Genomic DNA, 18131 nt, shown 5'->3' with positions numbered 1-18131 from the left:
GGGTGTTGCTGTAACATCCTTTGTCCCCACTCAGTGTCTCCCTCTCAATCTCGTTCCCAGAGCCTTTCTCTGTATTTGTCCGCTAAAACTAGATGTGCTCAGGGCTTCTGTCCTCAATCCTGAGCAATTTCTTCAATTACTCCCAAAAAACTATTAACCTCAAAAACTCTCTCAAGTCTCTCCTCTCCAAGAACTGCACACAGATCTGCACATCTCCACTTGAATAACTCAGAAAGCCCTCAAACTAAATATTTCAAGAATAGATCGATCTCCCACCCCACAAGTTCTATTTTATTTATCTCTTTGTTGGTGTGCAAGAGAGGGAGGGGAGAGGGGCAGAGGGAGAAGGAATCCCAAGGAGGCTCTATGCTCACTGAGGAGCCCGACACAGGGCTCAATCTCACAATCCCAAGATCGTGACCTGAGCCAAAATTGAGAGTCAGACACACCACCGGCTAAGCCACCCAAGCAGCCCACAAGTTCTTGCTATACTCAAACATGCACTGGAAATAAGCACACCGCCCATTTAATTCCCCAATTTAGGAATCATCCCTGATTTCTTTCTCCCCTCAACCAATGTCTAGTCAGTCCTCAAGTTCTATAGACTCTACGTGCCCGTACACACTACTCTAACCCTGTCAAAATACAGGACCCATGGTGGATACGAGTACATACTTTTCTATCTAGAATGCAATTCCTGTTATAAACCCTAACTGCTTTGCTATGTGTTAATTTAACAACATGGAACACCTACTCTTTGGCAAATCTGGCAGGACCTATGCCAGGGCTAGGCAAACAAAACTGAGATAGAGAAACTGGGGGGATTCCATCTTAGAAAGGTTCCATGTCTGCTGTTTCTTGGCTAGGCCCCATTAACTCATGCTCTAGATCTCATGTTGCATCTGAGTAAACCAAAGAAGCTATGATTCCACCAAAAGGGTGAAGCAAGAAAGTTAGCCATTCTCAAATTCTTTCCTAGGCCCCTCTACTCCTGACAACGTCTAAGAAAAGGATCACAAGCCTGTTCCAGGACAATGGTTTCAAAGCTCAGTTGACCCTGGTACCAATACCCCCTACTTTTGCTAATTTATGGAATTATTAATTTATGGAATAATATTTACTGCTCACCTGACACTCACCTTTGATCAGATCCTACCCTGGATTCCTGAACAAACATGTACCCTGGACCCCTTTCCTTTCCAGTATAAACTCCTAATCCCAAACAGTGGGGAGACTCACTTATCCTCCTCTGAGTCTCCCAGACACTCCATCTGCCGGACTCTATCACTTAGAAAACTCTGCTCTCACTTCCTCCTAGCTTGTGATTGACTTCTACCTGCGCAAAGCTAAGGGCCTTCCTGGCTGTCCTATGAGGCCCCTCTGGGACCTCCGACCCAGCCTTCCTCTGTCAAAACTAAGTGAGAAACAGATCCTGCCTCTTCTCTGGAATCCCAGGGGAAGAAGAAAAATAAGTACAACATTGGGGTTTATCATGGAAGGCAGCATTGTAAAGCCCACAGATTCTTTTGTGGGGGTAGAGATAGAGCAGACAGTCAAGCAAAACGACAGAATAAATACAATACATTCTCTTGGAGGAGGAAGTTTCCTTGATGTAAATGACTTAAAAGATTTTAACATCAACATACTCATTATAAGCAGAATACAAAATTTACATGAAAGATGCAATACAATACTCACAAATTCATGGGTCGTTCTGAGCGAGAAGAACTGTCTGAAATTAGAATTTAAAGTAATATAGGGATCCCTGGGTGGCGCAGCGGTTTGGCGCCTGCCTTTGGCCCAGGGCGCGATCCTGGAGACCCGGGATCGAATCCCACGTCGGGCTCCCGGTGCATGGAGCCTGCTTCTCCCTCTGCCTGTGTCTCTCTGCCTCTCTCTCTCTCTCTCTCTATGTGACTATCATAAATAAATAAAATTAAAAAATAAATAAATAAATAAAGTAATATTACTGGGACGCCTGGGTGGCTCAGGGATTGAGCATCTTCAGCCCAGGGCGTGATCCTGGGGTTCCAGGATCGAGTCCCGCATCGGGCTCCGAAGTATGGAGCCTGCTTCTCCCTCTGCCTGTGTCTCCGCCTCTCTCTCTGTTTCTCTCATAAATAAATAAATAAAATCTTTACAAAATAAAAATAAAAAAATAAAGTAATATTACTAAGCAGAAGGAGAGCCACTTTGAGCCAGAGACTCTCTTAGAAGCAAGGCACACCGCCTAAAGGACCTTTTGGGTCCACCTATTCAAAAAGGCAAGCAGGGCTGGGTGAACAATCAGTGAAACGCCAATGGATGAGCAAAAAGATACTGTGGGACTCTGCTACAGCCAGCCTCACCTCTACTGGCCTCTGCGGAAGGCTTCAGGCGCAGCAGGGAAGAAGTCCTGCAGCTGACTGAAGAACCTTGAACAAACTCTTTTTTTGTCAGATTAAAGTCACCTGTAACTATGTAAAGGAAGCCTAAGAAAGCTAAGAAAAATTTTATGCCGGCTCCAATTCCTGCCAAGATGCTGAATGAGCAACACTACTGACCCTGTCTCGGGAGATCAGCCCATGGGTAAGTTACACAGAAAAAGCGAGAAACACCTAGGGGGACAAGGACCCCTTTCGATCTGGTATGTGTGGAATGGTGGCTTTGGCCTGCGGCAAGAGGCAGTTCCCCAAGGCTGTGGGATTAACAAAACAGAAGAATAATTACTGAGTTCTAGTTTTTGCTTTTCTTATGCCCCAGCACCTAGGTGCACTCAACCTGGCCCCATATGTGCGTTATTCAGACCTCAGGTCCTCAGAATATAGGAGCTTAGAAAAACAGTTGAATACACACTAGCCTTCCCTGGCTGCTGCTCCCCACCACCTTCTCCTCTAACATAAGCCCTTGGGTGAGTAATCACAGCAGTGCCTCCTCCTAAAGGCAACCACCTCCTCAAAAGAAACAGGTAAAGAAGTGACCTGAGGTTTTAATGTACAGGGTGAGGAGTGACAGACTCAAGTTCCCGGTACCTGGGACTCTCCAACTCCTGCCCCTGACATCATGGGGCTGAACCTCATCCTCCCCACACAAGCAGCGTTTGACAAAGAAAAGTAACAAGTACCACGCAGTAAATGTGAAACAAAATGTTTTAGTCCATTCAAACTTACCTTAACAAAATACCATAAACTGGGTGGATTAAACAACAGCAGTATTTTCTCACAGTTCTAGAGGCTAGAAGTCTGAGATGAGGGTGCCAGCACGGTCTGGTTCTGGTGAAAGTTCTCTTTCTGCTTACAGGTGGCCACCTTCTGGCTATGTCTTTACAGAGGGAGGAGAAAGAGACAGAAAGTTCTGTAATATCCCTTTTTATCAATGCTCTGTTCCCACTGGACCAGGGCCCCACCTTCACAACTTCATCTAACACTATAATTCCTTCCCAAAGGCCCCATCCCAAATACCAGCACACTGGGGTTTCAACATAGTCTAGGGAGACACAAACATTCAGTCCATCACATCTATGTTCTTAAAAAAAGATGCAATTTGATCCTAACATCATACCATATGAAAAATCAACACCAGATGGATTAAGTACTTACATGTCAAAAATAACTTTAAAATACTTAGTGGAAAAGATGAGTATCTTCTAACCTTAGCATCAGGAAAGATTTCTTAAACAAGATGAGAAATTTGACTGTACTAAAATTAAGAACCATTGTTCAAAATATACCTTAAAGAAGTGAAAATATAAGTTATAAACTAGGAGAAAGTATTTACAATACACCCAACTTATAATGCATTATTATCAAGAACATATAAAGCAGTAACACACACACTCAAAACACGGCCAGAAAAATGGACAACAGAGACTGATGAGGCATTTAACATCAGAATATATGCATAGAACATCAGAGTATATGCATATAATCAATAAATGTATGAACAAAGTCAATATCACTGGAGATCATAGAAATTCAAAGCAAAACTCTTTGTCAGTAAAAAGCTTTGAAAACAGATCAAAAAAGAAAAACCTGCCTATAGTTCTCTCTAGCTCATACATTACCGCTACCTTTCATTGCCTTTGAGCAATTTTTCAATATAAAAATTGTAGAAAATTGATAATAATGTGAACTATTCTTGAGCACTAAAGACCAAATTAGTTGTGTCCACTAAATTACAAGTGATAACTGCCCAAGAGATAGATCAGTTTTTGCATCTATTTGAAAATTTCATTTCAGCGTTCCTTTACTGCATACAAATGAGCGAGTCTTCAAGTCTACCTCTGAACTGACTTTAACATCTTAGCAGTTTCCTCATTAACTAGTGAGCTAAACATTTGACAAGTGTTAGTTTTATATCTGTATGAGTCATGATTATAACACCCTTTTAAAAATCCTTTAAAAAATTCTTTTAACACCACAATTAGAATCCAATATCATTTAATTTAGGATTAAAAGAAGAAAAAAGAAACCTTTCAGCAAATGAAGAATAGAAGGAGCTACTCAACCTGAGGATAACAACTTCATGGTGAAAGCCTGAAAACTTTCCTCCTAAACTCAGTAACAAGCCAAGGACATCTGCTCTCACCACTTCTATTCAATATTGTACTAGGGGTCCTAGTCAGTAAAATGAGGCAAAAAAAAAGGAATACAGGTTGATAGGATGAAAACTGTCTTTACATATATACATATCATAACAAAGCCTAGAAAATCAAAACTGATAAAACAAAAAACCCATACAAAGCTACTAGAACTAAAAAAGGCCAATATACAAAATTCAGTTGTATTTTTACATTCTAGTAATGAACAATGGAAATGAAATATTTTTTTAAATGTCATAATAGGGGACACCTCAGTGCCTCAGCGGTTGAGCCCCTGCCTTCAGCTCAGGGCATGATCCTGGAGTCCCGGGATCAAGTCCCACATCGGGATCCCCTCGAGGAGCCTGCTTCTCCCTCTGCCTGTCTGTCTGTCTGTTTGTCTCTCTCTCTCTGTGTCTCTCATGAATGAATGAATGAATGAATGAATGAATAAATAAATAAATCTTTTAAAAAAATAAGTAAAAAAAATAAAATCTCTATGGAGAAGTCAATTCTAAACTGTGTATGAATACACAATGGACTAGAAGAGTCAAAATAAATCTTTAAGAAGAACACAATTTCACTTCAAAACTTACTATTAAACTACTGTAATTGATATAGTATCAGCAAAGAGAAAAAAATGTCAATAAAACAGAACACAGAGCTCAGTAATAGACATACGCATATATAGCCAACTAATTTTTGACAGTCATCAAAGTAATTAATGAGAAAAAGAAACTCTTTTCAACAGTGGTGCTGGGAAAACTGGGTAAACTTGCAAAAGAATAAAGCTGGACCCTTACATGCATAACAACATGTATAAAACTTAATTCAAAATGGATCATGGGACACCTGGGTGGCTCGATGGTTGAGCATCTGCCTTCAGCTCAGAACATGATCCTGGAGTTCCAGGATCAAGTCCCGCATCAGGCTCCTGCATGGAGCCTGTTTCTCCTCCCTCTGCCTGTGTCTCTGCCTCTGTCTCTCTCATGAATAAATAAATAAAATCTTTAAAAAAATCATATATCTAAAGGTAAGATCTAAAACAATGAAACTCTTAGAAGAAAAGATAGGACAGAAGCTCCATGACATTGGGTTTGGCAGTGATTTCTTGGATATGATACCAAAGGCACAGGTAACAAAAGTAAAAACAAATTGGACCTCATGAAAATTTTTTAATCTTGCACATGAAAAGACACTATCCATAGAGTTAAAAAGACAGCCACAACATAGGAGAAAATAGCTGCAAATCATGTATCTGATAAAGGACTAATATCCAGAAAAATAGAACTCCTAAAACTCAACAATAGCAACAATCCAATTCAAAAATGGGCAAAGGATTTGAATAGACATTTCTCCGAGAAGATATATGAATACCAGTAAGCACATGAAAAGATGCTCAACATCACTGATCACTAGGGAAATGCAAGTCAAAACTACAATGAGATATTACTTTATATCCATTCAGATCGCTACTATTAAAACAAAAAATAGAAAACAAGTGCTGATGATGATGTGGAGAAATTGGAACTGTGCACTGTTAGAGGAATTTAAATGGTATCGTTGCTGTTTAAAACTACATGGCAGTCCCTCAAAAATTAAAAACAAAATTACCATATGATCCAGCAACTTCACTGCTGAATATATACCCAAAAGAATTGAAAGCAGGGTCGCAAAGTGCTATTTGTACTCCCTGCTCACAGGAGCATTTTTCACAAAAGTTAAAACATGGAAGCGACCAAGTATTGGCTTATCCATGCATGAACAATGTGGTATATACCTACATTGGAATATCATTCAGCCTCATAAAGGAAGAATATTGTGTCATATGCTACAACATGGATGAACCTTGAGGACATGATGCTAAATGAAAACGCCAGTTATAAAAGACAAATACTGCATGATTCCACTCACATGAGATACTTAGAGAAGTGAAAATCATAAAGACAGAAAGTAATTCTGGTAATTGCCAGGAACTGGGGGAAAGAAAAATGGAGATTTGTTGTTTACTGCATATAGAGTTTGTTTTACAAGATGAAAAAAGAGTTATGGGGATGGAAGATGATGATAAATGCACAACATTCTTAAACTTTTTTTTTTTTCCTTAAACTTCTTAATACCACCGAACTGTATACTTAGAAATGGCTAAGATGATAAATTTGTTATTTTTTACAATGTTTTTAAGAGACATTAAAAAAGAGAGAAAAAAAGAGAATGGGAGGAAAGAAGTTGGTGAGGTGAGTACAGATGAATTTCTTAAAAAAAAAAAACAAGACATTTCAGAAAAGTGGTTTGCTCTGGTGAGAGGTCACAATGTCAAGGAAGGAGTCTTAGGGAACTTAAAAAGTAATAAAAATGCTTTACATGGATTACATAGGTAAATGTATTTGTCAAAACTCATTAAACTGTATAAGATCTATGCATTTTATTGTAAAATCAAAAATTATACCTCAATTTTTAGTTTTTAAGATCACAAATAGTATTTTAGATTATTTAACTAGCAAAATTTAAGTCTGAAAACCCTATTAAAGAGATTGTAAAACAGGATCTCTTATTAAATGGTGATAGTGATTTATTTCCTTTTTTTTTATTTTTTTTTTTTGCTTTTTTTTTAGTGATTTATTTCCAATCACTCTGTAAATCAATTTTGTATTATCTCTTTAAATTTATTATTTATTACCCTATCACTCAGCAATTCCATTCACAGGTATATGCACCGGAGAATCTCATGCACATGTATAAGAGTCACATACAGGAATGATTTTGCAGCAGTGTACAAAATAGCAAACCTAAAAACAAGATACTTATCACTCAATCCCAGAAATATCTGAGCATGATAACTAAGGATATCACTTTTGAATATTCAAGATATCTTTATATTTTGAAAACATCTCAGTTTTGGTATACATACACATATTATCAGCTTGTTCAATGTGTGTATGTACAATCCAAATTTTGGATTTGTATGTAATCCAAATTTTGTATGTACAATCCAAATTTTGGATTTGTATGTAAATCCAAAATTAAGGCACAGAATTAAGGTATTATAATGATTTTCTACTTTTTAAAGGTAGAATTTATTCATCATTTTATGGGCATAAACAATGGAATTCATTGAAAGGCAGGTTACATAATTTATATAATATTCATATACAAAATATCCTGCAGCTGTAAACATGAAGTAGATAAAAGCGTATGGAGAGATCTCCAAGTTACAGAAGCACAATGAAAAAGCAGGAAGTCAAACAGTAAGTTTTCATGGATTAAAATAAATTCCATATATATTTATACGCATATTTGCAAAGTCAATTTGAAAGTAAATGAACTGGAAATGGTACTTCCTTCTGAAAATAGGGACGGGATCTGAAGCGAAGGGAAGACTTACTTTGCACTGTAAATCCTTTTGTACCATCTGTATTATTTCTGACCATATATCTGTTTTGGCAATTTACATGGAGACAGAGAAGAAAGAGGCCCTCAAACAACATTTATGTTTCTGGCAAGCAACCTCTCCCCTGCCTCACAGCAGATATTAAACATTCATAATTCCCCTCAAACTCCACATCTCACCCCTGTTGCCTATTTGCAGAACATCACTAACCACAGTATCTCTAAGCCAACAATTTTGTTTTCTACTCCAGGGAAAAAGGGGAGCTCCCTATATTTCCTAATTTACACCCATATATTTACCTCTGACTACGTCCATGGGTAGCTCCTTCCCTCAGAATGAAGAGGCCACTCAAGGAAAATCCTGTGTCCTTATACAAATCTCCTGTGTCTACAGGAAACACTGTTCCTTCTCTTAGTCCTCTCTCCATTTCTTGTTCTTTCTCTTACCACCTCTGTATATTTGCATACTCAAGTACCTCCCCTTTTAAAAAAAAAATACCTTTACGTCGCCTTCTATGTAGCATCCTAAACTCATTCTTCCCCTTCGCAGTTCAACTCTCACAAGAGTGGTGACAGTCTCTACTTGAGAGTCTCTTCATCTCCCATTCACTGTTCAATTTATCCCAATCTTGCTTCAGTCTCCACTGCTACTAAAAAAAAAAAAAAAAAAAACCACTCTTGATGAAATCACTAAAAGATGAAACCCATAGTCATTCTGTGAACCTTATTTTACTTTCTCTCTCTGCAGTATCTGACACTGCTGACTGCTTCCACTCTTTTGAAACGAATCCCTTGGCTTCTGTGACACATCTCTTTCCTGTCTCTCCACTATGCACTGGAGATTCAAAGACAAATATGACAAAGTCCTTGACTTCAAGAAGCACAGATTCTAAAATGAGAGGACTATATGCAAACAATCACAACACAGTACTATGATAGTGACAGGTACAAAGGGCTATGGTAGGTTTGTACTGGGGAAAGAGAGAGAGCATGCATATTTAGGAGGAGAAAACCAGAACGGACAAAAGCACATGGATAATTCAACATAGTTTGTACAGGGAATTTAATGGATAATGGTTGAGTACACAAGTTTTGAAACCAAGCAGTCTGACTCTACCACTTACCAGCAAAAGGAAGATAAAATAACAGTATCTCACAGTACAGTAATGAAAATTAAATACTATCTAAAGCACTGAGCATAGGGCCTGGCATACACTGAAAAGTCTCAATAAACTGTTAACTCCTTCATGACAAAAACAATCAACAAACTAGGAATAAAAGGAAACTTCATCAACCTGATAAAGGACAGTTACAAAACCCCACAGGCAATATCACACCTAACACTGAAAACTGAGAGTTTTCCCTCTAAGATCAGGAACAAGACAAGGATGTCCACTCTCATCTCTTCTATTTAATATTGTGCTGAAGGTTTTAGCCAGGGCTTATGTAAGAAAAGACATAAAAGGCATCCAGATTGGAAAGGAAGAAATAAAACTATTACTATTTGTAGATGATATAATTTTATATAAAAAAATTACCAGTAATAATTAACAACTATCAAAACTACTGGTTGAACTAATAGTTCAGTGAGGTTGCATAATATAAATCAATTGTATTTCCATACACTAGTAATGAACAATCCAAAAACGAAAGAAAATAATTTCATCTACAGTAGTATCCAAAAAAAATAAAGGCTTAGGAACAAATTTAGCAAAAGTGGGAGACATACACTAAAAAATATAAAACATCATTGAAAGAAATTAAAGAGAACACCTAAATGGAAAGACTTCCATGTTCATAGACTGGAGAATATATTACTATAAAATCTCCAACCTGATTTACAGATTCATAATATAGATTCAACACAATCTCCATCAAAATCCCAGCTGGATTGTTTTTGTAGAAATTGACAAGCTGATCCTAAAATTAATATAGAAGTGCAAGGGACCCAGAAGAGCCAAAACAATCTTGAATAGGAAGCACAAAGTTGGAGAACTCACACTTCATGACTTCAAAACTTACTGGCATAAAGAGTGGTGAATAAACCACTGGAATAGATTGAAAGTCCAGAAACAAAACCTTACATTTACAGTCAACTATATTCTTCAAGGGTGCCAAGATAATCCAATGGTCTGTGACAACTGGATATCTGAATGCAAAAGCATGAAGCTGAACCTCTACCTCAAACCATATACAAACATTAACTCAATAGAGGGGTGCCTGGGTGGCTCAGCTGATTAAAGCAACTGACTCTTGATTTTGACTCAGGTTATGATATCAGGGTCATGAGATCAAGCCCCATGTCAGATGCTACAATGGGTATGGAGCCTGCTTGGGATTCTCTCTCTCCCCTCTCCCTAACCCCTCTTAAAAAAATTAACTCAAAATGGATCACAGACCTAATTTTAAGAACTCATATTTAGAAGAAATAGGAGTAAATCATCATGAACTTGGATCTGGCAATGATTTCTTGGATATAACACCCAAAGCAGGGGCACCTGGGTGGCTCAGTGGTTGAGCATCTGTTTTTGGCTCAGGTCACGATCCTGGAGTCTTGAGATCAAGTCCCATATTAGGCTCCCCACAGGGACCCTGCTTCTTCCTCTACCTATGTCTCTGCCTGTGTCTCTCATGAATAAATAAATAAATAAATAAATAAATAAATAAATAAATAAATAAATAAAATCTTAAAAAAAAAAAAAAAAACACCCAAAGTACAAACAACAAAAAATAAGATAAAAACATTTATGCTTCAAAAAAGAATTATCAAGAAAGTAAAAAGACAATTCAAGAGAATGGGAGAAATATTTATAAATCATGTATTTCATAAATGACTTGTATCCAGAATATATAAAAACTCTTACAATAAAAGGATAAATATAAGATTTTTAAAATTTTTTACTTAGGTTGAGAGAGAGAGAGAGAGAGATCACAAGTAGAGGGGAAAGGAAGAAGCAGGCTCCCTGGTGATCCAGAAGCCCAACATGGGGCTTGTTCCCAGGACCTTGGGATCATGACCTGAGCCAAAAGCAGACATTTAACCAACTGAGCCAACCAGGCACCCCGATAATCTAATTTTTAAATGTGCAAAGGATTCGAATAGACATTTCTCCAAAAAAGATATATAAATGGCCAATAAACACATGAAAAGATATTCAGCATCATTACTCATTAAGGATACAGAAATCAAAACCATAATGAGATATATAACTTCCCATCCACTAGAATTGCTATAACTTAAAAAAAAAAAAAGAAAAGAAAAGATAGAAAGATAGTAACAAATGTAGATGAGGACATGGAGACCTAGAACCCCGACACATTGCTGGTGGGAATATAAAATGATAACGGTCTCTCTGGAAAACCATTTGGAAGTTCCTCAAACTGTTAAACATGGAGTTACCAAATGACCCAGCAAATTACACTTTTATTTTTACATCCAAAAGACATGAAACCATATGCACATAAAAGCTTATATGCAAAAGTTCATAGCAAAAAGCTGAGAAGAGCCAAAATGCGGGGGGGGGGGGGGGGGGGGGGAGTGGGTGTCAAATGCAGAAATCACCCAAGTGTCCACCAATTGATGAATGGATAAGTAAAATATGGTATATACATATTGAAGGGTCTGGCTCTTGACCAAAAACTTAAAAACTCTGTGTTTAATTTTCCAGCCTCACTATAAGCAATTACCTGGCAAGCCTCACATGGGAAAGCTGCCCTACCCACATCAGACTGGGGACACAGCCAGCACACTGCAGTCTCTGAAGTGAGCTGTAGTCAGGAACTCAGGCTCCCCTGGCTGACTTTTCTCAAGCATAACTATATTCCTAGCCCAGGCTCTAGACTTCATTCAGAAGTCTGTTTACCTGGGGCCTTCAGCTGAGGCCTTTGCTCATACCCCTCTGCTGAGGCCTTCTCATCGGGGAGGAGACACTGAAGACACTTTTTCTCTACTCTGTCTCCACGCTTTTCCTTCCCAAGCCCTTCCGGCTCACTCCTGAACCAGCCCTGGGTCCATAAAACTGCAAGAACCTCTTGTCTGGTGCTCCCTCAGCAGTGAGACAATCCATCTCCACCTCTGTACTAACCCATCTGAGTGGGAGGCCTGCGTTCTGAGGTTTAGCCCCTTGCTTACATTATCTCAGTAAGTGAATAAAGGGCCAACTGTTACTTTCATTTTGGATCACTGTTTTTAATTAGTTACCCTGACACCTGGAAGTTCAGGTCTCCCTATTGCCCAGTCACCTGACCTGACACTTAAAACGGAATATTATGTAGCCACAAAAAGCAATGAAGTACTACTGATTTATGCAAAAATATGGATGGCCCTTTGGACATCAGTTGAGTGTCTGCCTTTGGCTCAGGCCATGATCTCGGGGTCCTAGGATCAAGTCCTGCATCAGAGTCCCCAGAGGGAGCCTGTTTCTCCCTCTGCCTATGTCTCTGCCTCTCTCTGTGTCTCTCATGAATAGATAGATAAAATATTAAAGAAATATATGGATGAACCTTGAAAACTTTCTGCTAAGTAGAAAAAAATAAGTCACAAAAGATGGCACATTGTACAATTTCATTTATATGAAGTGCCCAGAATAGGAAGATCTAGAGACAGAAAGCAGACTAGTACCTGACAGGGACTGAGTGGAGGAAGGAATGATTGGCAACTGCTAGCAAGTACTAAGGTCTCTTTGGAGTGATGAAAACATTTTTTTTTTTAAAGTAGGCTCCACACCTTGTCCAGAGCCTAACATAGATCTAACACAGAGCCTAACATGACCCTGATGTCAAGACCAAAGCTGAGATGAAGAGCTAGATGCCAACCAACTGAGCCACCCAGAACTCCTGCAGTGACGAAAATATTTTAAAGTTAGATTGTGGTGACAGCTGTATAACTCCATAATGACGTTAAAAAAAACAAAACAAAACAAAACACTGAATTGTACACTTTAAATAAATGAGTGAATTTTAAGGTATGTAAATTATTTCTCAATAAAGCTATTTTTTTAAAATGTTAGTTTATAACATTCCTAGAGCACTAGTGAGATGGAGGAAGTGGGTAAAGATGTTAAATTGCTTTGTAAAGGAGTTTATAAGACATCATTTAAGCAATGTAAAGGTGCTAAAGGAATCTGAGTCGCAGACTGACATGATGACATTCATCTTAGAAGAAATAATCTCATGACTGTGACAAGAATGGTTTAGAGAACAGCTGGATTCTAGGTAGAAAGATCAGATGACAGACTGGTTGCTTAAAAAATTTAAAGATGAAGAGAACTGGAATCCAGACATGTCAGAAAAGAGAAAGGGCTACGGAGCCTATCTTCAGAGTAAAATGTTATAATGGAAACTTTCTATAGAAACCAACTATTAACATACTACAGAATATGTTATTTTATATGCCCCCCATACAGATGGAACTACAGAAAATAATCAAGTCCAGGAGAAAAGAGTGGTAGAAACTCCTAATAACTGACTTATTAAAATAGTTACCTTTTGTTGAAATCTATGACTTAACAAATTAAGGATTTGTCTTCAGGAATATCAGATTATAATGTCGATATTATTCTCAAACATGTGTCAGAATAACAGTGTGAACTCTATCTTTGAGTACAAAAGAAACAGTCCTTTGGAATTACAATGCAAAAATTCACTCAAGACACTACTGTAATTCCTAAAACCAGCCTCATTTCCTTCAATCAAATGTCCTACAAATTAAAAGTATATATATATGTAGCTTTATAATAAATAATATTTACCTATTAAACTCTCAAGAGGAAAAGACAGGTGGCACTGCCTTAAATTTTTCAAAAAAATATATTTATAATTCCTCACTACAAAATATATCTTATAAGGCAAACACATTCAAAAAATATCTCACCTCAGGTTTTTAGATGAATTCCACAAAGAAATGTCTACAGCATAAGCTCCAGTTCAGGCAGATACCTGAATTGAAAAAAAAGAAGAAAAAGAAAACACATGGTCAATATAACTAAATCTGAGTAGGGAACTTAATTTTTTCAGTAGAACCCTAACTTGATCATTTACCCACTAAGCTTTTGTATCAAATTGTGTTTTACAAATCTGTAGAATGTCAAGAATCTTAATTCCCCCAGACTTTCTATTGCCTTTAATTAAACTTAATAAAACATATACTATACTAATGGGGGTGGGAAAAGCAGGAGGACAAATCCAAGGAAGATACTTTTCTTTCACCTGTTCAAGTCTTCAGAAGAAAAGGCATTTTCTAAAAGTTTGTACTCCCTATAATAATGTTACCATCATGATTTCCCATCCTCACAAAAAAACAGAATTCAAAAATCTGGAAATACAAAAGCAAAACAATGGACAGCCCGGGTGGCTCAGCGGTTTACCACCTGCCTTCGGCCCAGGGTGTGATCCCGGGGTCCTGGGGTCGAGTCCCACATCGGGCTCCCTGCATGGAGCCTGCTTCTCCCTCTGCCTGAGTCTCTGCCTCTCTCTCTCTCTGTGTGTCTCTCATGAATAGATAAATGAAATCTTTAAAAAATAAAATAAAAAAATAAAACAACAGCAAGCACGTGTTTATAAAGCTTAAGTAAAAGGAAAGGTTAAATAAAACTGGCTAAAAACTATGAAAATGTTTATCTACACTGGCAAAGAAAATCTAAAATGAGGTATCATCTTCCATCAGTGAAATTAGAGTTGTTTTTTAAAATAAGATGTTACTCATTTGTGCTGTTCCAGTTCTCCTACTTCCCAGACTCACTGTAGGATCACACCTTGCTACCCTTTTTCAACTTCGGTGTGGCTGTATGACTTGCTTTAGTCACTAAGATATACATAAACATGATATGAAACATTTGTAGGGATAAGCTTTAGGAACCATTAGGAACCAGACTTTCCTACTACAATCATTACAGAAACAAGTAACCAAAGCAGCTTTGATCAGGCTGGTTGACTAAACTCCCAAGAGAGACTACCCCCTGCTGATATGTGTTAGATATGTAACGTGAGCTTTGTTGTAAAAAATAAAATCTGTTGTATCAAACCATGAGATTTGGGGGATTCTTTGTTACTACAGCATATTCTAAATTACCGGTACAAATGACAATGTAATAGATACTACAATAATATAATAATGAATACAAGGGGCATTTAGCGCATGCTGCTCATGGTAGTGTAAATTGGTAAAATCTTTCTGGAAAGTAATACACAGAGGTTTAAAAAGTTCAAACCCTCTGACCTAGTAACATCTCTTCCAGAAATCTGTCCTGAATAATAAAAATCCAAAGACTTAGATCATAGCTCATTTATGATCGCAAAGAAATGGAAATAAACTAAATGTCCAAATGATTAGTTAATGAATCAGACTAAGAAATAATTATAATTAAATATAAAAATGCTTAATAACTTATAGAGGAAACTGTATGAAGGGCACACATGGAACTCTATGTACCATCTGCTCAATTTTCTATATATGTATAATCTATAATGACAGAACGCAGATCAGCTTTTCCAGGAGCTGAAGGTTATGTCAAAGAATTAACTGCAAAGGAGCTTAAGAGAAACTTTATGTTTAATAGTATTTTGTTGAGAACCAGAGCTTGATCCTAGAATGAGTATGAGGTTTTATTAATTTATTCTTTCAGTATTTATTGTGTGACTTCATGTATCACAGTCAGCACTCTACATAGCAGAAGTATGCTTCCGCACTGGGTCTATTTCCCCATGATTCAGCTAGACCTGCTTTTCAAGTGATCACTATAGCCAGTGAATGTAAAAGCACCGACCATCTACAAACCACACCTTTTAAAAATAATCCTTACATTGGCAAGTAACAGGTAGGTCATGATTATTTTTAAGAACCATTTGCATTAATGATTATTTGTTGACCTAATCTTTCTGAAAATAAACTTAAAATTTCTATAACTAATACTGAACATGTATTAGGTGTTTTGAATTCATGTATTTTGAATTACATGAATGTGGTTATAAGGCTTATCTGCATTAGTAATCATTAAAAATTTTATGAGTTTTGAGCATTTACTTAATTAAAGGTTTAAAGGTTTTTACAACTATAAAAATGGCTGAAGTGTCTAAAACTTCAACCAAGGAACTATAGGAAATTTTAAGGGAAACACAGAAAGAAAAAAATGTGACAATGAAGACAAGCATTAAACAAAAAGAACAGCAAAAAGTATTGGGTTAATCAAATAGAAATAGCCAAGGCATATAACTTACAAGTTATAATCAACGAGAAAGGATATAACACAGAAAATATTTGTTTCAGCAATAAATGTGGAAATTCAAAATAATGGGGACAGGAGTTAATAAACAAAAACTAGGGATCCCTGGATAGCTTAATCAGTTAAGCATCCAACTCTGGATTTTGGCTCACGTCATGATCTCAGGATTGTGAGAGTGCATCATGGAGTGTGGAATTTGCTTAAGATTCTCTTTCTTTCTCCCTAAAAATAATAATCATGGAGTGTGGAATTTGCTTAAGATTCTCTCTTTCTCCCTAAAAATAATAATAATAAATAAAAATTTTAAACTGCACTAACATCTCATTATATAAAGATCTAAGATATCTAACTCTATTGCAGGCAATAATACATTAGAAGCAAAACACTGCTAAGAACATACAGGAGAGGGGCAGCCCAGGTGGCTCAGCGCTTTAGTGCTGCCTTCAGCCAGGGCCTGATCAGGGCCTGATCCTGGAGTCGTGGGATCGAGTCCCACATTGGGCTTCTTGCATGGAGCCTGCTTCTCCCTCTGCCTGTGTCTCTGCCTGTCTCTCATGAATAAAAAAAAAAAAAAAAAAAAAAAAAAAAAAAAAAAAATCTTAAAAAAAAAATACAGGAGAGTCTAATCCAGAAATTATTTTCGAGCAATGGACACAGAGAATAAATCGTTATATTTAGTTACAATTGTATATCATACCGCTTTCCCAGGTCTGATGTTTGAATATTAAACAGCTCATAGTTTAAAATAAGATACAAATAAATTATTTATTCCAATAAATTAAGAGTACTAGAGCAATTTGTATTTATCAGAGAATAGCTAGTAAACATGAGTAAAATAATCTTAGACATTAAGGACATAATATAGGAAATATTTGTGTTAATCAGAATAGAGACAATAAAGATGAGTAAAGTATCTTAGATATAAGGGAGTTTTCAAGGCACTTAGAAATAAAGGACATAATCTATAACACAAGATTATGAAGACTGCAAGAAAACGAATGGAGAATTTTTAACACACATTAGCTTCCTGACCCTTAGAAAATATAACCTGTAAGCAGTCCATAAAAATAGATGGAAAACACTATCACCAAGCGGGTCTTGATTTCTAAAGTCTAGAAACCTTAGGTAATAACTGCTTCAATCAACTAAATTAAGGGCCAACCCACACCTTGAAGGTCACATCCAGACCATGCCTCTTTTTGTATGGCCCTGGAGTTAAGAATGATTCTTACATTTCTAAAAAGTTGTGAAAAAAAACAATATGCAAGAGAGACACTAGCTACGAAACTTAAAATATTTACTATCTCACCCTTTACAGTAAAAGTTTGCTGCTCTCTGAACTAAACAATTCAAAATGGGTGAAACAGCTGAGCGGTGGCTCTAACCCAGAGACTGCAAGTATGCCATGCTGTCGTAGTATATTAGAACTGGAAGGAAGCTCTAAGACCATCTTTCCTCCCCATCACGCTACAAAGGAGGTAACTTAATGCCCCAAAAATGCCAATCTTCCAGGTCTACTGTCTCCTGAATCCAATGTGCTTGACATCCTGTCACAACGCTGGCCTCCTTCTCTGTTAGCAGGGTAATATGAGGATAAGAGGTACAGTACGCTAAGTGCACTCTCCTACAAGTCTCCACGGAGCCCTTTACTCCCTGAGAACAGTCAATTGACCAAAGTGAGGTACTGATAATTTTCATATTTGACCAGCTCAGCATCAAGGGTCACTTCCTATTTTCTCAGCTTCCTCTCCTTCTACTCTACTCATGGAAGCAAAACAAGCAAATGAATCTACTTAACATTCCTGAAAAGTACCTTGTTTTTTTTTTTTGTCCTGAAGACCTGCCTGGGTTTACGGGGTCTCTCTCCTGTGGATAGCTTCCTCCCTTCTCCACCAATCCAAATTCTTACCATCCTTCAAGCCTAATTCAACAAACATGACACCTTCAAAAGCTCACAATCCAAA

General features: G+C 37.4%; 1 protein-coding gene across 1 annotated transcript in view; it reads right to left on the bottom strand.

Moving 5' to 3' along the window:
* PEAK1 (pseudopodium enriched atypical kinase 1) overlaps window positions 1–16287 on the bottom strand; it is a 245214-nt gene extending 228927 nt beyond the window's left edge. Inside the window, 2 exon segments of the mRNA XM_038581054.1 lie at window positions 13821–13885; window positions 16163–16287. The gene's annotated coding sequence lies outside the window, so the exon portion shown is untranslated.
* Window positions 16288–18131: the final 1844 nt, after the last annotated feature.

This window comes from Canis lupus, chromosome 30 (assembly GCF_011100685.1).
Source record: "Canis lupus familiaris isolate Mischka breed German Shepherd chromosome 30, alternate assembly UU_Cfam_GSD_1.0, whole genome shotgun sequence".
NCBI classification, from domain to species: domain Eukaryota; kingdom Metazoa; phylum Chordata; class Mammalia; order Carnivora; family Canidae; genus Canis; species Canis lupus.
Note: the sequence above shows the minus strand (reverse complement) of the source record. Positions and strands in the feature narration are given on the sequence as shown.